Below are 22,638 nucleotides of genomic sequence, written 5' to 3'. Positions count from 1 at the left end.
CAAAAACTATAAAAGTGTACTTGTGAGAGGATCTTGATTGCAAGAAGTTGTAGATTCTTAAATGGTTGACATAGAGGTACCACCATGTGATAGGTCCCATGTCATTTTGGTCTTCTATTGTAATTGAACTAAGTTTTGCCTTGGTGGTAAATAAGCCAAATTTTAGCCCTACTTTTTTGTGCATTTCATTTTCTTGGAAGTCTTTCAAAAGCTCTGTAGCAACCATTAGCAACTTCTTCATACGCATACGAAGCTACTCTATCTAGCATAGCATGTTTTTTTCCGCTATAGTAATTCAGAGATAAAGAATATGCAAGGAGGTGCAAGGTGTTAATGTTTTGCTAAAAAACAATGATAAATAAAATAGGTACAAACGACAATGACTTACCAAAAAAAACCCCTCCAAATAAAGGGAAAAACCCAACCACACTAGAGAAATATCTCTTTTATTAATCATAGATGTTTAAATACAATGCTTTCAACTTGATGCCATATACAGAAAACAATCACATATATATATTGAATAGAGAGACTCTTTATATCACAACTCAAGGTCTCTTCAATTTCAAAAAGAAAGTCTCTTCACTTTTCCAAACACATGACTTAGCATTTTGTATGCCTAGCACATGTTCAATGCCACATTGTGCTCACTTAATAACAACATAAATGTCTCCTTTAGCTGATGACACAATACAAAGGTATTGTCCCAATTTTAACATATGGCAAAATCAGAGATAAAGATCTCTATTGCAAGTACAATCTTCAATGCTCCCTCTTAGCAAAAGAGAGATCTTTAGTATGGCAGGCATAAATAGCTGCAATGAAATATGTCAATAATAAATTTTCATCGCATAGAAAGCAATGTTATCTCAGCGTAACATTATTCACCATAGTTACTTTATAGGAGCATAAAATTAAAGTCATGGAGTTGCACACAGGACTTCCACTGTGCCTACTCGTAGAGGGTTTTTGACCATACCTACTTGCAGTGGGTTGAACAAGGGCTTTCACCTTAGAGTTCTCCTAGAGAATGCAATTCAATAATGCCTACTCATAGAGGTTACTTATGACTCTTAAGGCCCTTTGGGGGACATTACATTCACATTAATTAGTGGTCATTTCTTGTATCTTTCCATCCATTAAACACAATAGAAACACCTATTGTTTTCGAAGAATTTCCAATTGGTTGAAGAGATCTCTCTAGAGAAGTCTTCTCTTTTTGTAATAGGATGGTAGTCAGTTCTTTATTGATGGCTTCCACCATATTCTTCCAATATGTTATCTCACCAAGTTGAAAGGAAGACCATTGGCATAGAGGCAATGTGCAATGGCTTGATCAACGATCTCTCTTGCCTCCATCTTAAATGTTGTGTCTAATGGATCTCGTTTACAGGGGGTAATTTTTGTCCTCTTCTTCTTGTGGGACACGTACTTGCAAGAATGGATGTATTGAGGATAGAATTGGTCTAGTGTGTATTTACATTTTTTTTCTTTTTGGTTAAAAACTTTTTTTTTGATCTTTTAGCCAATTTTTCAACAACTTCTTGTTCTTTTATACATCTTGCTATTTGTGCATTAGACATCCCCTTGCCATCTTTGCCTTTGCACATTCCCATTCCTTGGCCAGCAAAACCCATAAAGTGAAGTTTGACTTGGGAATATGAGCTATTGAATGGTTTGCTTTTGCTACTTCAAACATTACACTTTGAAAGAAATGAGCCACCTCCTAAAACCTATGATAATCTTGTGGTATGTCTCCATAATGTAGATCCTACATCAATTTTTAAACTATCAACTCCTTGTTCTCCCATTGAACTTTGACTACTCGTGGCAGCCATTCATGCACAATACAATCTAATTTCTTGCTATAATAAGAAATTCAATAAATTTAAATTAGGAAAAAAAAAAAAATGAACATCAAGCATACAAGTGCGAGAAAATGATACAAAAATATTTAAAAAAAAAAGAAAAAAAAGAGAAAAAATTCTTCCTAAACTTCAAAGAATTCATCAAGATCTCAAAAAATTCATTGAAGGGCTCAAGAATGGGATAAAATGCTTACCTTAGATGCTTACAACTCCTATGTGGAAGCTATCTCGCACTCCATAAACAATCCTCTTCGAGAATAATCACCTCATCTTCAAAATGCCAAATTGGAGCCCAAATGAGAAGAGAGAAAATGAGAAGAGAGAGCCTAGCTGCAAACAAAATGAGATGAAAAATGAATGAATGACCCCTACATGGCTGTTTTAGGGTTTTGAAACAAAAAAGGAATTAAATATGTTATGCACATGTTTGAATGAGCTTTAAATTGTATTTTGTTTGAAAATCACGTTTTTGCCAAATGGGACCTGCAGATGCTAGCGGAAGTGCCTGGGTGCCCTATGGATGCTCCCCGAGAGGAGCCTCTGGATATGCTGTGGATGCACAGTTCAGATCAGAATCAGCATCCTTGCCCATCTGCTTCTGCTTCCCCTTCCGCCTCCACCTTGCTAGGGCGCTGTATCCAAGCTCTTATCTGTACAGTGATATTGAGTCTTGTATTATCAGATTGCTTTGTCCTTCACAAATTTGATGTGCCAAATGTATTGCTGAAAAGTCAACCAGAGTTTATTGGAATGAATAAGTTTTTGTGATTATGTTTACACAAATAATGGTCCGGGTTCTTATGTCCTAGAAAATTTTAGTTTGACCATATTCTAGTTCATCTATGGTTAATCTATTTCATCTCAAAGATATTGGAGATTCCACATATGGGATTTCTCATATTTTAATCAGCATTGATTTTTTGTTCAATATTTTTTTCAAGTAATTGATTGATTGTGAATTCAATCTTGAAATTAAAATTTCTATCTTCGAATTCATCTTAGCATTGGATATACCCCTTCATTTTGTATTGACACACATAACGTGTTACTGTTTTCAGGAATTCAGGAATGGAAGAGGCTCAATTTGTTAAGCTCCATGCTGGTGTAAAGCGTGGTGATATTGTTGGCATTCTTGGATTTCCAGGTGTGTGGTTCTCCTTAGTTAATTGAGTCACATTTTATTGAGGCCAATATTTTGGTTGAATTTTCATCAATGCAATAAACTTTCTGTGCCTATGTGAAAATTTTAGACAACAATAAAGTAAGGTTTCTGCTTTAGTGACATTAAATGTGATAGGAGTATTACAATCACAGCTTTTTACATTTTCAATTAAAGGAACGATGACAGAATCTCATTTATATGCATTCAGTTGCACAGCCCATTTTGTTTTTGTAAGCCACAGATTCGTACTCTAGTATGTATTTTTTCAACATGGTTCAATACACAATGGTTTTTATTGACTTGTATATTTTTATCAGGCATATTTGCCATATGGTTTATTTAAAGAAAGCTGGAGTAAATAATGACAAAAAACCATATGAAGGTATATATAACATACCCACCAGGGAACTGTAATGTCGCCTGCTAAGTGAAAGCGCAGTCACTACTAGATTTTCATTTAAGATAATTTAGCAAATATTGTTTATAGTCATACAACATATGAAATTGGCAATGAATTATAAAATTGACCATTTTTTAATGTATATTATGGGACAGAACTAATAATCCTTCAATTCTCGAGAAGGGATAAGACATTGGAGGCAGTTCCCGAAGTGGTTAAAGACCATTGATAGGCTCCCTAAAAGTTTATAGATTCAGCCTTGAACCTGTTTTGGGATTAAGCCCTCAGGGCTAAAGATAACGCTAATCCCTACCCTATCTTGGGAGCTACCCTATTGGATTTAGACTGCCCCTCTTTCCCCTCTCATAAGTCAAGCTATAATAGCATCTGAGTCTAATTATATGTTATAGTTTCATTAACAATTCAGATTAATTGTGTGTATATGTATGTGTGTGAGAGACTGCTATTAAATGATTACTAGCCACATTAATATCAAATGGTACTGCTGTATTTGGATCGCACTGTTCCGTTATCATGCTAACAGCTTGGCCTGTTCGGATCAATCAACACTGGCGGGGGGAATCAGTGTTGCAACACTTTTAATCAAATTAAACTTTTCACCACAATACCTTACAATAACGGAAATGACAAAGCATGAAAGTAAAGCATATACAACAAGAGAATTCATTACACCATGATTTGTTCTCGAGGAAACCTTGGGCAAGGGAAAACCCCAATGGGGATTGAACTCACAAGATAATGCACCAATCTGAAAATGTCCCTGTTAGTAGACTGAACCTATTAAGAAACTAGATTCTGTTAAAGGTCTGCAACCCTGTTAGGAGTTGAGAGAACAAAAAGGGAGTTCACTGCTTGAGGATGAAGGTTATAGCCACTTTCAAGGACCCACTGTCCAATACAATAAAGTATTATATCAAAAGCTTGAACTATACATAGCATCTCAATACTTGATTAGTTCCAATGAAGTTCACATCTTCTCTGTTTTGACATCCAGCATCAAGGCTGGCACATCACAATAGTATTACATTTGTATCTCATATTCTCAGATACAAATTGCTTTCCTTTATACCACTTGATTTTCTATTCTAGTTATCTTTGAGAAGGCTTTACAAAACGTGTTCATACACTCATCGATATACAATATTAAACTGTGCCATCCAAGAGAAGTCCTGATATGTCGGCCCAATAATGCCGAGTAATTGAATTGCCAAGTCAATTCAATTTACTAAGCCAAATTGCCCGATCAACAAAACTGTCCTGTAACATTTTCTTCTCAAACACGTGCCAATTTACACCATTGTAACTCAGTGCATCACATACTAACACCAACTATCTTCTAGAAGTTATAGACCCATCTGAGAAAATCCTTTGTCGTCACTGAATGAGACTGCCCAACTGTGCTCTATATTCCTTTCCCGTACTCATGCATTTTTCACATTCTTGACATACTAAAACTTATTACCAACACTGGTGACTATACCAATGATGTATATTGCCATCAATGACAAAATCTGTACAATCGCCTTGGATTCACTTGCCAACATGATCTTCTTACTAAATCTATATTAGTCGATATTAGAGTGCTCTTATCATTGTACTACAACCGATTTAGATTATTGATTACTTGGGTAATATCAATTACGATTTCCTTAATGAATATCAATAGTGTCGTTCACATCAGCAATTGAATTGCATTTGTTTCATTTTTATTAACTCTCTAGAATAATTGTGTTTGCACGGTCTACCTCCTATGTGGCCTTGCAGAGTCATCAGACTGTGCAAGAGTCTCATTGCTATTGTCAACGATATATATACCCAGTGTTGACGATATAGATAGTTATCTATTTATTAATTATTATTTAGTATCTAATAATTATTAGCTTTATATAATTAAAAATTATTTGTTTATTTGAATATATATAGATATACAATATAATCATTTAATATTTATTTTACTTATTTAGTTATTCTATTAATGACACATTGATGTTGGATAAAATATATATTTAATTAATATATTCCGTGAATTGGTTTATTTATTAAATACTTAGTACAAGTAAGGGCTATTACAGTCTGCCACTCCTAATTATGCTTGTCCTTGAGCAATTTAAGGTTTGGGTGCTAAAAAATATTTGCTCCTTCCCAAGTTGCATTTTACCTCAAGCAAGCCTTTCTATTTAATGAGATATTCTAAATTGGTCTTATTTCTCCACTTATTCTCCCTCATGTTGAGGACCCTTTTTGGTTTTAGGACGAGTTTACCCTCATCATCAAGTAGGGGTAATTCTTTACATGGATTAATTTGTTGGCCAAGTATTTCTTTAGCCATGATACATAGTAGACATGTGGATCCTACTGTTGATGCAGAGCTTCATGGGATTCCAACAAAGATCCCCTAATAAACCATAGAGTTCAATCATCAACACAATGTCTTCAATATTATAGAGACATTAATATATGTTTCCCAATACAACATCAATCAAATTACCATTATCAAAAACAAATCAATCTTGAAAATATATTCTTCAATTATGCCATTCTAGATAGATCTACACACAGAGATTCACAACTTTCAAACCCAATCTTATTTATTCAATCCAACCATCCAATTTAGGCACAGTTTGGTCCCCAGCAACATATCCAAAACTCAGAAACATCCAACGGTAGAATCCAAAGTTATGGTCTCTACACCGAGACCTATTTTTCTGTGATTCCATTGAAGAGGGTTAAAAACCTGTTTTCACTAAAACTGTCATAACTTTTACAAAACTTAACAAAAACATATCAAAACAATTGCATTAGAAAGCTCATTCATCCCTGTTTCCAGAAATATAAGGTTCATCCCTTTAAGATCCATTAAGTAATCGTAAACATTGCTTCAATATGATTGTATTCTGAAAATCTGAAAATTATTATCCATAGAATGCTCACAACTTTCTCAAATCTGCATGAAATTAACTCAAACCAAAAGAAATAGAAGGATTATTCATTTTCCTACTTAACCATATCAATAATACATCGTTTCCAGGCTGTACATGGCCGTACAGAGGCTGGAAATGATAAAAGAACTAGAAAAACCAATCAAAATAACAAGTACAAAGTGCTCCAAAAGATCTTAACTTTTCTTCCCTTTCTTGCTTGGTTCGACCTTACAATGAATTTTATAGTTTCTTCGTCAATTTAGACCTTACAAATGCCACCCTTGACGTTTGGACTTCCTTTTACAATTTTAATGCAATTTTGCATTGCTGCATTTTTTGCAACTCTTTATCTTCTTGATAACTTTTGAGACTTTTTACAAATGTGATGCCATGACTTTGCATAAACCTTCAAGACATATCCAAATGACCATTTAATAACCTTGTACATGGTCTTTACCCTTTCAAGGGTTATTTTACAACTCTTGACATATTAAATCAATTGGGACCTCAACTATGACAATATGGACAACATTACATTTTTGTTACAACTTTTCTTTTCAATTGGATTCCATTACATGAAATGACGTTGCAACATATAAGAATTAACATAGATCATTAAAATTTCCATTATGATCTCATGTAGTTATATGATGGCTAGGTGTTCCTGCACCAACTGTTATCGTGTAACTTGATTTCACAAGCTACCCCACCAATTTTTCTTAAATCTTTGTAGGTCCCATAGAATCATGGCTTAAATTTTTATGCGCCACTAGGTTTTATTGACAACTGTAAATAGGGTTGTAACCTCAAGAAAACCCAATTCCCCAAACTCAAATGCTTGTTCAGTTTGGTTCTATGCTGGTTTTGTGCATGGTGTAGGTTATCTCTAGTAACTCTCATAATGTTCATGTTTTGTTTGTTCAAAATGACCAGCTCCTGGTACCTTACTTTTTGGAAGAATCAAACTCCAAAAAGAATCGGCTTCATAACTATATAATGCCTTGAATGGGCTCATTCCAATGCATAGATGGTGTGTAGTATTGTAATAGTACTCACCAAGGTGTAGCCACTTTACTGATGCATTCAGTTGACTTGTAATGTAATTCCTCAAATATCCTTCTATCCTTGTATTAACTATTTTTGTTTGTCCATCGGGTTGAGGATGATAACTTGAGCTTGGTGTCAATTTAGTGCTTGCCAAATGTAAAAATTCCTGCCAAAACATGCTAAAGAATCGGCTACCTTTGTCGATAACAATGTTTCGTGGAAACCTATGTAACCTGAACACTTTGGAAAAAATCCTCTGTAACTTGAGGTGCTCTATATTCTATAGATTTGGCTGTGAAGTGTGTATTTGGTTAATCAATCCATCGCTACATGTATACAATCTTTCCTGGTACTTTGGGAAGGTTTACTATGAAGTCCATGAAGATGCTCTACCATTTGTGGCTTGATATTGGTAAGGGTTGAAGTAATTCGACTGCGTGTGTTTGCTTTATTTTTTGGGCATTTCGTACATTCTTAGACTTGCTTAACTATGTCTTTCTCATGTCCCTTCCAAGAATATTTTTTCTTATGTCCTTTCTACATCCTGCTATGAGGCTGCCATGAAACTCTTTAATAGTGTTAACCTTCATTTTTGAACAGGATGAAAGATAGTTTATGCTTTTATAAAGGATATTTACCTCAACTATTTTATAATCTTCATTTGGTATGTGTCCTTCAATGATATCATTGGCATGTGATAACATAATTGCAATTTTACATTTTGAATGAAAGAAACAATGCCAAACAAATATTGCAGAAATTGAAGGAGATTTGCTGATTAATTTGAAGAAATGTTCATTTACGAAGAAAGAGATTGTGTACCTTGGTTTTGTTATTTCAATGGATGGTTTGAAGATGGATCTTGAAAAGCTAAAACTTATTCTTGATTGGCCTACACCAGAGAATGTTAGAGAGGTAAGATCATTTCATGGGTTGACAAATTTCTATAGGAAGTTCATAAACAAATTCAGTTCTATTTGCAATATTATGACTGAGACTATCAGTGGAGATAATAAGGATTTCAAGTGGACACATGGAGCATAGAAGAGCTTTGAACCATTGAGACAAAAGATTGGAGAATTGCCTTAGTAAAGTCTTTCAAGTTCATTGTGATGCTAGTGGAAGTGCTATTGGAGTTGTTTTGAGTCAAGAGGGAAAACTTGTAGCTTTCTTTAGTGAGAAGTTGAATGATGCTAAAAGAAAATATTCAATTTATGATCAAGACTTCGTTGCTATTATTCAAGCTTTGAAGAAATGGAGACATTATTTGATGCCTAAAGATTTTGTGTTGTATAATTTCCATAAAGCTTTGTAGTGTTTGGGGGGTTAGAATAAGTTGAATTAGAGACATATGAAGTGGGTTAAGTTTTTGCAGAACTTCTCTTTCTCTTTGAAACATAAGAGTGGACAGTCAAATATTTTGTTGATGCAGTAAGTAGAAGGAATTTATTGACAGAGATGAGAGTTAAGTATGTGGCTTTGATGATTTGAAGTATTTGTATGAAATTGATCTTGATTTTGTAGATCCTTGGAAAGTTTGTAAAGAACAGATGATAAGTGATAAGTGGATTGATTATTTCATTTAGGAAGATATGTTAAGGGAATTTAGTTGTGCATCCCCAGAGGATCTATGAGAGAGAACATCATGAAGGAGAAGCATAGTGGCAGACTTGCTAGACATTTTGGGTTTGATAAGACAATAAAGTTGATTTTTGGTAGATTCTTTTGGCCGCATATCTATAAGGTTGTGCGAACAATGGTTAGGAGTTGCAGAGTTTGTCAAACAAAAGGAACTAATTAGAATTTGGGATTTTTTTAACTATTGCCTGAACCTGATAAGTCTTGGGAAGACATCAGTATGAACTTTGTTCTTGGTTTGTCTAGAACTCCAAGAGGTAATGATTCTATTTTTGTAGTAGTTGACAAATTTTAAAAGATGGTTCATTTCATACCTTGTAAGAAGACATTTGATGTAGTACATACGGATGAATTATTCTTTAAGTAGGTAATAAGATTGAAAGGTTTGCCTAAAAATATTGTTTTAAACAGAGATACTAAGTTTATTGGTTATTTTTGGAAGACACTTTGGAAGAAGATGAATAATGGGCTGAAGTTTAGTTCTACATTTCAACCACAAACAGATGGGCAAACTAAGGTTGTGAACAAGAGTTTGGGTAATTTGTTGAGATGTTTAGTTGGAGATTTTAATGCTTGTAGCTTCAATAGGATAAATCTATTATATATGTGTTTTTTTAATATATTTGAGATATAAGGTTATATATATATATATGATTAATTTTTTTATTCTATTATTTATCTGATTCATGAATAGACATGTTGCATGAAGGGACATGTCTATTTGTGCCCCACTCTCAACATAAATCTAAGAGGTTGCATTTGAAACACACATACCAAAAAGCATGGTAGTGCTATTACATTTGCAAGTGATCCTCGGGATTCAACGTGTTATCAGAGCCTAATTGCAGATGTAAACAAAATGAAGAGTATAATAAAGGGATCATACTCTGTATAATAAGAAGGCACCAGTGAAGGAGGACATCTAGAAGGTGAGGGAGGATGGAGAATATCCATTGGAAGAGTTTCCTAAGAAACCCGTGGTACTTATACCACTTGTGTTAAGGTCATGGATCTTCTGCAAATATTTACAATTGTATAGGTGATTTTAATCGGGCAGATTGCTAGAAGAGAAAAATTATAGATTTCGGTGTGTCTTCTAATCTGCAATTTGGCCCCCCTTATACCTAACTCAAGGGGCATGTTCATTGAATGGACATGTCCCTCTCTAGGTTGGCCTATTTAACAACATAGTTGTTTCCTCAAGATTGGTGCCCATTCCAAGATTACTAATAGTTAGTAACTAACCACATTAGTAAATAAGAAGGCTTATAAAAGCCACAAAGAAAATGCCAATCTGTCTAGAGGGGACAATATGTTCTAGTGACCAATACTTAGGGGAACTCATGCATCTAGATCAGACTGATCTGAAAATCAGAACACTTGTTTTGTCAAAGTTACAAGGAATTAACAACTTGCGCAGAGCAACCAAAATGAACATAGAATCTAAAGATTATGTGGCACACATCGGACAACGAGTATGGACATTCTTTAATGAAGAATGCTTACTGTCAGATTGATTGTCAATAAGTTTGACTTCCATTCAGACCATGTATGCTACTAGCAGCGGCTAGACACATAAAGCTCCTTGACGTGGAATGGATACAGGAAAATAAATTTGAATGGTCTTTAATCATCCATCTAAAAAAAATAGCTCCAAAGGATTAATGGGTATTATAGAGTAGGACGACATGGCCACAACATTGTCAAAATGAACCTGGCCAAGTATAGGCTTTTCGGGTAAGTAGATTGGATAGCTCTGAGCTTGACCCAACATCAACTAGTGTTGATTGGTAACAAATAAAAGGATGGCAAACAAAGTTTAGTTAGTGTGCCTTACATATTGTCGAGGATCAAACGTGGAGTTTAAAAGAACATTTTTAGTGTGCGCATACATTATTGCAAGATAACCACACTAACATTGATAGCAATTCTCCTTGCCAACGAATAGAAACAAAGGACACTTATCAGTCAATGCCTCGTATCTAAGGTGACGGAAAAAGACACAACGATTCACAAAAAAAATAAGGTGATCTTTTTATAGCGTTGCAAGATCCAAGCGCAACAAGCCATGTGGTTGGCAAGGGTCACACACTGCAAGTAAGACAAGCCAGTTTAGCACTGAGACATATCAGGGAGGTTGTTTAGGACACCGGGTCCCGATCCCATCAATGAAAGTATGGGGTGTATTATTTAAAGTCTTTTTTTATATTGTTTCAAGTTCCTTACATTATGGATATGTTATAGATATATGTAAGTATATAATTAAATATGAAAACATATGTAGATGCAAATATTTAAGGATAATATTTTAATTCACTAATCAGATTAAACAATTTGACATTGACAAATAGAAAGAAATAATTGATGTATAGAAATATATATAGATACATATTTGTATATATGTATTTATATATATACATTCAGTCAAATATGATATTTAGTAACCTGACAAATATAAAGAGATTCATTATGAGAGAACGAAAGGTAAGATGTGTTATCTTATTTCAATAAATGAAAATATAAAAATCTCCTTCAATTTAATGATTTGACTTTATTGAATGTAAGAGGATTAATTGATGTGCAACAAGATGGTAATATAATCTCTTATGAATATAGGTTACTATAGATTAAAGTGTATCATCAAATAAGACATTTATCTATATTGCATTGGACTGATCTTATATTATTATACATAATTATTTATTATCCTTGATTATGTAATTTAATCAATGAAGTCTCTATCTTATTTGTATTTTGTATATACTATAAGAGCCATGTGCCTTGATCTTTTCCTTCGAGAATGTCCTTGCAGGAAAAAGAGAGAGATTGAGATTCAGAAGGAGACTGACATTTCATTAGAGGCAACCTTGAAAGAGAGGGAGCATATATAGGCTATGATTAAGTCAACCTTCGGTGATCTCGACCATATTGATTCAGATGGAGTCAACCATGTTGAGATTGATTATTTAGCGATCAAATAAATTATAGTAGTCAAGAGGACTGTGATTCATGAATATACCTTATGACTATGATTTTAATGGGCCTACCCCTTGCCTACATCATGAGGAAGTGACGACTTCCAAATGATGTCACTTGTATTTGCAGAAGTTATTGTAAGGTGACGAGCTTACAATAACTTGTATTATGAGATCAAACAAATCGAGTATATGGTGAATGTCTTGCATCTCAACATTTTGGGAGGCCATCACTCAAAGAGTATTTGGCGAATATCATTGATATTCGAAGAGGCCAATACTCTTGTTATCAGATGTGATATCGAACCTTATTTTGAGTATTTGGCGAATATCATTGATATTCTGGGAGGCCAATACACTTGATATCATTATTTTGAGTATTTGGCGAATATCATTGATATACTGGGAGGCCAATACTCTTGATATCAAATGTGATATCAAACCTTATTCTGAGTATTTGATGAATATCATTGATATTCTCGGAGGTCAATACTCTTGATATCATATGTGATATCAAACCTTAAAACTTTTTGAGTACTTGGTGAATATCAATGATATTCTGGGAGACCAATATTCTTGATATTGAATGTGATATCAAATGGTGGAAATGTTTTGAGATATCCTCAAAATTGTTATTTGTAATATTACGTTGAAGTAATATTATTCTTATGTGGATATCCTTCTAAGCTAAGACAGAGTGCTAATGCTTATAGCTTTAGTCAGATAAACTTGTTATATATCCGTGTTATTTATATTTGAGATATAAGGTTATTGTTTTATATATATATATATATATATGATTAATTTTTTTATTATATTATTTATCTGATTAATGAATAGACATGTCCCATGAAGGGACATGTCTATTCATGGCCTACTCTCAATATAAATCTAAGAGGAGGTTGCATTTGAAATACACATACCAAAAAGCATGGCAATGCTATTACATCTGCAAGTGATCCTTAGTATTCAATAGAAGATAAGCTTGCTAATTGGGATTTGGTTTTGGTACAAGCAGAGTTTGCATATAATAATTCTTCAAATAGAAGCACTAAGAGGACACCCTTTGAAATTGTTACTGGATTGCATCCTAAGAGAACCACACAGTGAAGAGATTTACCTACTGAGACAAAAATAAGTGGTGAAGCTAATGAATTCACAAATTTTATGAAGACATTGCATGATGAAGTAAAAGGGAATTTGGAGGACAGTAATTTGAGATATAAACAAAAAGTAGATAAGAGGAAGAGACAAATATTTTGAGGTTGGAGATGAAGTTATGATCCATTTGAAGAAGAACAAGTTTCCAATTGGTAGTTACAACGAGTTGAAGTTGAAGAAGTTTGGTCTTTGTAAGATTCTGAGAAAGTTTGACAGTGGAAATGCTTTTGAAGTTCAATTATAAGAAGACATGGATATTTCACCTATATTCAACATTGTAGATACCTTTGAGTATTTTGAATTAGATGATGAATCGACAGACAACTTGGATTATCCTAAGAACAAGACAAATAGCATTGAGATGATCTTGAATAGTAGAATAAACAAGAGTATGAGAGGAAAAGATTGCATGGAATACCTAGTTCAGTGGAAAGATAAGCCCGCTGAAGACAATTCATGGATTACACAAGCTGAGTTGGATTTTTATGATTCAAGTCAGACTATTAGGGATGCCTAATGTGGACACCAGTTCTTTATTAATCCCAGGTGTCTAATGTAGGAGCATCTTGGGTCTTTGAGCAATCTTGTATCAAGTAAAAGTATTTCTTATTTTTTGTACTAGTCTGCTGTTCGCGGAGTAGCTGTTGCTACTTCTGGTTTCATGTTGTGGGCAGTTGATGTCATGTTGAAGACCTATCCTAGATCCTTGTTCTAAGTGCGCAAGTTCTAATGTTTTATATCTCTCAAGTTTTGTGTCGTTCTTTGCGATCTTTGTTTCAAACAGTTTTCTTCCAGCAAGGCATGCCGTTTCATTTGGCACGATTTCCTATGCTTGCGTGGCGTCTTGCGCATTTTGGGCCCAACTCCTAACACACTTGTGGACCCCTTAAGTGCGTGTGATCTTATGTTCTCCTTTGCTTGGGTTTTGATTTACTCCTTAAGGCTGGACCTAAATTGTAATTAAATGCTTGACTAGCAGACTTGTGCCTTAGATGTAGGAAGGTAGCATTCCTAGAGAAAGACTAGAAGATTGAAGATGCAAGCTTGGACTCTAAATTGTAATTCTTATTGTGTATAAGGCTGCAACCTGGAAGGCCTCACAGTCGGGCGTGCTGCTGTTTTGTATGCAATGTTAAATAATTACACCTATGAATATGCTGCTTCTGGCCTCGTGTTCGCTGTTGTTTAATTGAATTTCTGTATGATGCTTCTGTGTGTAACTCTGAGGAGGGGTTTATTGGAAGGTTCAAGTTGAGTTTATTCCACCTCGTTCCCTTCCTTTCATTTTCCCTGTGTCAGGTTGTATTAGAGCGAGTTCTTTATTGCAGATTGGATCGGGGAGAACCTTATTGGATTGGTTGTAAGGTGGCAGATCTGAAATCTGACCTATAACTTGAAGAAGGTTACAATCTTGCAGGAACTATTGTCAAGATGGGTTGTGGCAGAGGAAATGCAGATAATGCTATGATGATATGTTGAGGCAGATTGCATATCTTGTAGGCAATGTGACACTAGGATGCAAACTCTCCAATGGATATCCCTGTCTTTTTGGTTTGCCCCTCCATATGCAATCTATATGTCTTAATCTTTTTCAGATGGGTTATAGCTTCACAACTATTCAACATTTTACTACCTATAAAAAATATAACAATAATCTCAAGGATAGCTGCCCTTATATCCTTTGGGGGACATTTGTTATTTGTTATGCTTATCAACTCGTGTTCTGAATTGCTATAGAGGTTTCTAGGGGTTACATGGCATTTTGCATAGGTTTTAAGCAGTTTGGAAAAAAATTTAAGTGGATTTGAACTAGCTGGCCTTGGTACACTCCTTCGTTGAGGAACCTTCAGTGGCTGCCATATTTCTTATGAGTTCTACCTCTAAGTTCTAGGTCTATCTCTTTCTTCCATTTTAATCTCAACCTCCTCATTTTCAGTATTCTAACTGCATACTATGATTTTTGTTGGTTGAGAGTTTCAAAGAAAGCTGCAAGTTATAAAAGGAAAAGTAAATTCAATTTGCCCTTCCCATGTCTTAATTTTTTTGATTTAATTGAAAATAACTAAAGTACGACAAAGAAAACTTATCTTTAATGTAGTGGATTTGACGCCCTAACTCCTCTTATCAACTGTTGTATTTCACTTGCTGCTCATCAACAAAGTTTGTAAATGTCAAAATGAGAAATAGGTTTAGGTTTTGTTTGAAGGGGTGTGGAGGCCCAACCATCCCTGTGTTGAATCATGACTGGGCTGCTGGGGAGGACTGCATTTTTTTTGCATTTTGGGGATGATCTCAATTTTGGGGACTGATAGGGTATGGAGATGTTTCTGGTGTGTCCCGGAGTCCCCAGAATGTTCTTTGTAAGGGACAAAGCTAAAAACACAGGGGATGTGTCCCTGTGAAGCATTACTTTATATTTATGTATGGGATCTTCATGAATCTGATTGTTGTGATTATAGAGTTTTTTCTTCTCCATTTTGCTTAGTTCTTTGATCATAAGAAGTATCGTATATACTTAGAATTTAATCTAGGATACACAGTATGAATTTCAAAATATTGGAAAGTATTGAAATTTTACATTAATATTTAGCATTTATTTTCTTGACTTTCTTGATTCCAAGTATAATATCATACAATGTGTTTCAGTGTGATTCTATTGTTAATAGTCTTGGTAAGATGGATTGTTGATGTTGTGCTTCAGGCAAAAGTAAAATGGGTGAGCTTAGTATATTTCCCAAGTCTTTGGAGGTTCTATCACCTTGCTTACACATGATGCCAAGACAAAGAGCTCAGGAGAGGGTTAAGGATGATCGTGCTCAGGCAAAGGTTTAATAATTACTCCAAGGATTTTATTACCTACAAATCAAGAGGCTTTCACCCCCAAATCTAATGTTCTTGATCAACATGCAGGAAAGTGAGGGAGATAAAATTGTTGGCGTATGGTGTCCTGGTCAGACCAGAAACCCTGAAAAATATGTCCTGAAAGATCAGGTATCTTATTTCTTTTTATGTGAATGTGCTTGAGAACCTGTAATTGCTTGAATACATATTCACACTGCTAGAGGTTGTTTCTTATGAGCTAGTAGGTTGTTGGAATGACACACACTCTAATTTCTTATTATTCTGTTTGGCTTCTTATTTAAAGTCCTTGAAAACCAATAAATATTGTCTTATGTTCTGATTGATCCACATGAAGAGAACTACAAAAATCCCACTATTCTCAAACGTTGCAGTGTTCTGGTGAAGTTGTCTCTTGATTATCTTTTAATTTTGAGCGACAGGAAACAAGATATCGGTAACGCTATCTTGATTTGATGGTTAATTCAGAGGTTAGAAATATATTCATAACAAGATCAAGGATAATATCTTATGTACGGCAGTTTCTTGACAGGCTTAACTTTCTGGAGGTATTGATCTTGCCTAATTTGCTCATATTAGTTATATAATTTTTTATTTATTTCATTACTGTTGTTTATTGCTTGATTTTGCCACCTGAAGCCAAATTTGATATTCAGGTGGAGACACCTATGATGAATATGATAGCTGGTGGAGCTGCTGCAAGGCCGTTTGTTACTTACATTAATGAACTTGATATGAGGTTATACATGCGTATTGCTCCAGAGCTTTACTTGAAACAACTTATTGTGGGTGGCTTGGATCGAGTATATGAAATTGGAAAGCAATTTTGAAACGAGGGCATAGATCTGACTCATAACCCTGAGTTCACCACCTGTGAATTCTACATGGCTTATGCGGACTATAATGACTTGATGAAACTCACAGAGCAATTGCTATCTGGTTAGGACAACAATGTTATTTATCAAACTAACCAACCATCAATTTAATGGTTTTCTGAAATATTTTTCTTCACATAAAGTGAATTGAACATGATGAGTTGGGGATAGTCAGTTTCTACTTTCATATACAATCAAATCTTCGATATCTTCAGATTAATTGTTTCTTGCTTTCCAATTATCAGGAATAGTCAAGGAATTAACTGGTGGCTATAAAATCAAATATCATGCTAATGGTGTGGATAAGGATCCCATTGAAATTGATTTCACTCCTCCCTTCAAGTGAGTTTTTGGTTGTGATATTATCTAATGATTTGTTTTGTGGTATATATATTGGTTATTGTTTAGACTATTTACTTGAGATGATTTGATACTTTGAAAGCAAGCCTTATCTTTTTAACTTCAGGAGGATAGATATGATCGAGGGGTTAGAAGAAGTTGCTGGTCTCAACATTCCTAAAGACCTGTCATCTGATGAGGCAGTCAAGTATCTTATAGCTGCTTGTGAGAAGTTTGATGTGAAATGTCCCCCTCCACTAACAACGACTCGTTTGCTTGAAAAGGTCAGTTGATGCATTGAATATAATCCTTTGAAAGTTCTATGGTATTTATTCAGATTCTGGTCTTGCTATTTCTATGTTATGTTTTCCTTTCTTGTTTCCAATCATTTTGTTATGATGAATATAATTACCCAAGTAACTATATGCTTTTCTCAAATTTGTATATAGAGAAGCTTGCAGTTGTCTAATATAAGGCTTCTGCTTCCATGCCAGGCCACTAAATAGTTTGGAATCTTTAGCCATTCTAGTTCAGAATCTGGTGTTTGTTAGCTATATATCAGAATGCAATTTTCTTTCAAGTGGTTTTTCTTACACTTAAATCCTAGGAATTTTTTTAATGCTGCCTTTGCTTCGGACAGTAGACCACAAATTTCATCAAATTTTGCCCAAACAATGGTTGTGAAGGACTTCTGAAATCACAAGCCTCGGAATACACTGATGAGCAATAAAAACCAAATCAAGCCTTAGGTCATAAACCAAGAAAGGATCTAAACAGTTGAAGCCCCCTCGATCGGCTCATAATTGAAACTTTAAAAAGTGGAATGAATTGTATTAATAGTACACACAAATAAATAGTTGTTTACAGATGGTAAAAAAATGTTAACTAAAAAGAAGAGTTGTCCAAATAAAGAAGCCTAAAAATAAACCAAATTAAGACAACTTAAAATAAAGCTTAAATGACCATTAACAAAGATTCTAGAATAACAGGCTAAAAATAGCGAGAACCTACGATACTAAAAATATTCTAATACCATTACTTAATGGTGATTGTATCAACTAGCCTTCAAAAGACTGTACATATCTAGTGGCCATAAATTCTTCAGAACATTCTGTTGCTGCTGATACTCCTTGGATTTGCAAATGTCAACAACCTAGAGCAGCAAAAACAGAGAAGTCTGCCCCCTTCTTTAGAATGGTCTGCAACAAAAGGCAAGAGCCTGCCACTGAAATGAGTTTACCACTATTCCTTCAGAATCTGCAAAACCTCTGACCAAAAATCATCACAAGAAGTCCAACCTGATATTGGATAACAAAATTGTCCTTCCTTGTAGACAGAGGCACACATTGAGAACAGCTGCCAGGATTTTGAGGAAAAATTGGCACTCCTCCAAACTATTGCAGAAGAGCAAGATGCTCCATAATAGACTGCAAGAAACCATATGATTTGAAGTTAATAAAACATTGTTTTTTTTGGAAAAAAAATGGTAAAAATCTGAAAATAGGAATTCCCGACATAACTTCCCACATTAACTTCATGAATTATAGAAACCAAACACGAATTTCGGGGTGAAAAATTAATCAAAATAGAACAGAATTTTTGAGGTGAGAAATCAATCGTAACTAGACGAATAGTTGACACCTAAGTTGCCGATTCGGGTTCGAGGACAGATTCGGGTTCGGGGTTTGGGTTCGTGGGTTCAGGCAAAAAAAATTTCCCATTTGGGTTCGTGAGTATACATATATAAAGATAAACATCCATATTTGTAAAACTAATGACTAGTTGACACCTAAGTTGCCGATTCAGGTTCAAGCACGGGTTCGGGTTTGTGTGTTCAGGCAAATTTTTTTTCCCATTTGGGTTCGTGGGTGGGTTCGTGAGTATATATATATATATATATATGCAAAAAAAAGATAAACATGCATAGTTGTAAAACTAACTTACGAATTCATTTCATAGTATGAATATATCAATGTTACTTGATCATTGATCAATGCCAAATGTCAAAGATAAACATTAAATACTCACTCATTAATCAATGTTAATATTGTAAAGAAAATTATACATTGAAAATATTAAAAAATGATATTTTAATTTAATTTGAAACACTTTTATGGTCCACAGTCCCAATCAGGGACCCTGCCCGGACCCAGATCCAGACCCAAGCACGAATCCGAACCCAGACGAATCCGGATCTGGACCAAGCTCCAGGGCTGAATCCGATAACTAAGGTTGACACAAATCTGAGATATGGATCAGCATAGGAAAACTCAACAAAAGCAAGGAACCCTCCTGAACTGCAGAAACCTTGACCAGGTCATATGGCAGCAAATACTTAATTTTTGAGGAAAACATTATAAGTCCTCTAGCATTCTTTTGAAGGAAAAAAATTATGAAAACAACAGATTTTTTTTCAAGGGAAAAATATATTTAAGACCCTTTTTCCAAAAAGAGTGTAGAACTTTGTCTACTTAATCCGAATGGATCCAAATGGATTTATAGGGTTTTAGGGCCAAAACCAGAGAATTTTATTGGCCAAAATTGTAGAGTTTTCCCAGAAAATCCATGCTGACAGAAAAAACGTCTTTGTCTGTCAATCACATGCTGAAGAATGACGACCTGAAAATAAAAAATGAACAGAAGAAAACGCGAGCTAACCAGGGTCTATAAAATATTAAAGAGGCAGTAAAAAACCCCAGAATTTGCAGAGTGGAAAAAGATTGTGGTCACAAATTTGAGAGTTGAAACTGCGGCAATGGCCGAATAATAAATGTGTTTGAAATTACACGGTGGCTCCAAGAAAACTCATATTCTGCTGGAAAACACTGGTTCCTTCACTTTTGACCATAGACACCAGAAGTTGTGGGTTTATACTTGCAAAATGTAGCCGCCAAATACATAAAAACAATGACGTCAGACAGAATGAATGTGGACAAAAATCAGAATTAGAGTAGGTCTGGGCACCAGAAAAACAGCCCTCACATAAAATTGACACGGCCCAAAAATCCCTTCAATTTCTGCCAAAAACACAAAAAAAATGCTCCGTGCATGGGCTAAAAAAGGTCAGAAACCCTTCTGCAAAATACTGCCCAGCAAAACAGGAGCACACATTCATGAACTGAAAAATGTGGGTACAAAAAAAGGGTGTCGGGTTCTGAGAAAATTCTTGAAAACGAACCACAAAAAACTGGAAAAAAAAATTGCTTGTGAAGTAATGTGAAGTTCTGATCACAAATGTAGCCTGAGCAACAATGCTAAATGTGAACCAAATAATATGGATCAAGAATGTACTCAAGTACCCAACTAAGATATACTACTTAGAGACGATAATATTGCCTTGTATAGGTCTGACAGCAGTTCTTTCTGGCAGTCAAAACTGAACCTTTGTGGATAACACAGAAAACACTGCATAGAAGCATTTCAACTTTACTCAACTGAAACAATTACCACTACACATTTTAATGCCCTCAAATCACACTAAAAAAGTGAAAAAACACTGGGAACAGCTATTATCACAATTTTATGTCTTAAGGGAAAATTCAGGTATTTGGCACATTTTTGTATATCGTGAACTTGGGGTGCTTGTGTAGGACCTTGGGCGAACTTGGTTACTCCTGTTGGAGAACCAGTACTTGGAGCAGTTCAGTACAGGATCCAGAGCCCACTGCAGTGTACCTGGTAACATAATATGTATAGATTGCGGGTTAATTTATCATTTCATAAATCTGGTGAAAATCAATAGTCCACATACAAGAACAGATATGTTAGTGTTATGCAGGAGTTAGCTGCTTCAAATAGATTGATGATGACTATTTCTTGAATTAAAAGATACTGGAATGGAATTTGATGTTACTGAAGATAGACAGGGTGGAAAATCACAGGATATTTCTAGAGTTTTGTTGTTTCTTATTCTAGGTTATCTACAACACTAATATGTTAAGAGGAGTAGGGAAATGCTGGATAAACACTATGAGTAGTATCATTAGCAACTTTAGTTGATGCTATCCAATTAAGAATTCAAATGAAATTTAGTTCATAAGCATATGGTGTTGCTTGTGGATGCAATTTTTTTCGTAGACGCTTATTATTGAATGATTGAAAAGCCTTGCATTGATGTATGGAATGGATTTGAGAATTTTATTTAATGAAAATTATTCTTATTTGATCAATTGAAGTTGTCTCAAACTCAGTTCTAGGATTAGGAATTAATTGTTTATAATGTTCTAAAACTGAACTTTTGCAAGAAAAAGTTATGCTAATTGCAATAATGGAATGCACATATTTATTTGTTTAAGGTCAACAATGGTTCACTATTCTGTACAAGAACAATAATGCTCATTATTAATCCCAAGAGTGCCATTAAAGGCTTTTAAGATATTTCAATCGGACAAGGAAAACTTGAAATGCTAATTTTCCTTTTTGATTTTCATACCTATTAATACCTCTCATAAATGTCGTTCTTATTATATGATTTTTAAGACGATCTAGACTGTTATGGATTTTGTGGATCAGTTCAGTCTTGTCTGTCTCACATAAGTTGGTTTCTTGGGTATACAGTAAATTTTAGTTGCATGTAATAAGGTTGTTATAATTCAATTATGGAATATTGAGCTTTGTGATAGTGCTATCAGGATTTAACTGTGTACCAATATCACAATTTGACTTGCTGTGGAAAATATCTCCTACTTATCAATGTTAAGCTTTGCTATAATCATGGGTGCACCAGAAATTTTGATCCGTTTATAAATGAATTGGCAGCTTGTTGGACATTTCTTGGAGGAAATGTGTGTGAATCCTTCATTCATCATCAATCATCCCCAGATCATGAGTCCCCTTGCAAAGTGGCACAGACACAGACCGGAATTGACTGAGCGATTTGAACTGTTTGTGAATAAGCACGAGGTATTTCAGTCAGCTGCTTAGTTTGAATTTTGGTTCAATAATTAATAGATTTCATTTATAGTGTGTGGATGGTCATCAGGTGCTATAAATGAGATGAGAAAAAAATTAATTCTCGAAGTACACAAGAATTAATGGTCATACTTTTGCATTTTGTTTAACCCTTGCATGTTTATCTAATGACGGAATTCTACAAACTAGCTGCATATGCTTAGGTTTGAAGCTTGCTTTTATGTCTTTCCTATAAGAAATGTTATATTTGTCTTTTGCAGTTGTGCAATGCATATACTGAACTGAATGACCCTGTTGTCCAGCGTCAGCGCTTCGCAGATCAGTTGAAGGTAAACAAGTTTTCTCCGACCAGCTTGCTTCTGTAATCATTGCCTTAATTTACTACATTACCTTGAGAATCATTGATTTTTTGACTTATACTCTGTGTTGGTGAATACCAGTAAAATTTGGCTGCATATTGT

The 22,638-nt window shown here is 34.7% G+C and overlaps 1 pseudogene across 1 annotated transcript in view; it reads left to right on the top strand.

Moving 5' to 3' along the window:
- The first annotated feature begins 2,181 nt into the window (after positions 1 to 2,181).
- Positions 2,182 to 22,638, top strand: part of LOC149531687 (lysine--tRNA ligase-like) — a 62,523-nt pseudogene continuing 42,066 nt past the window's right edge. Inside the window, exons 1-10 of the transcript XR_016359132.1 lie at positions 2,182 to 2,520; positions 2,927 to 3,012; positions 15,895 to 16,019; positions 16,104 to 16,184; positions 16,475 to 16,600; positions 16,709 to 16,991; positions 17,173 to 17,269; positions 17,394 to 17,550; positions 22,025 to 22,168; positions 22,438 to 22,506. The product of XR_016359132.1 is annotated as a lysine--tRNA ligase-like (transcript). The remainder of the gene's footprint in view (positions 2,521 to 2,926; positions 3,013 to 15,894; positions 16,020 to 16,103; positions 16,185 to 16,474; positions 16,601 to 16,708; positions 16,992 to 17,172; positions 17,270 to 17,393; positions 17,551 to 22,024; positions 22,169 to 22,437; positions 22,507 to 22,638) is intronic.

The sequence above is a fragment of the Cupressus sempervirens genome, chromosome 11 (assembly GCF_028749045.1).
Source record: "Cupressus sempervirens isolate cs-2001-9-10 chromosome 11, ASM2874904v1, whole genome shotgun sequence".
Lineage (NCBI taxonomy): Eukaryota > Viridiplantae > Streptophyta > Pinopsida > Cupressales > Cupressaceae > Cupressus > Cupressus sempervirens.
This window is presented reverse-complemented; position numbering and strand designations above follow the sequence as displayed.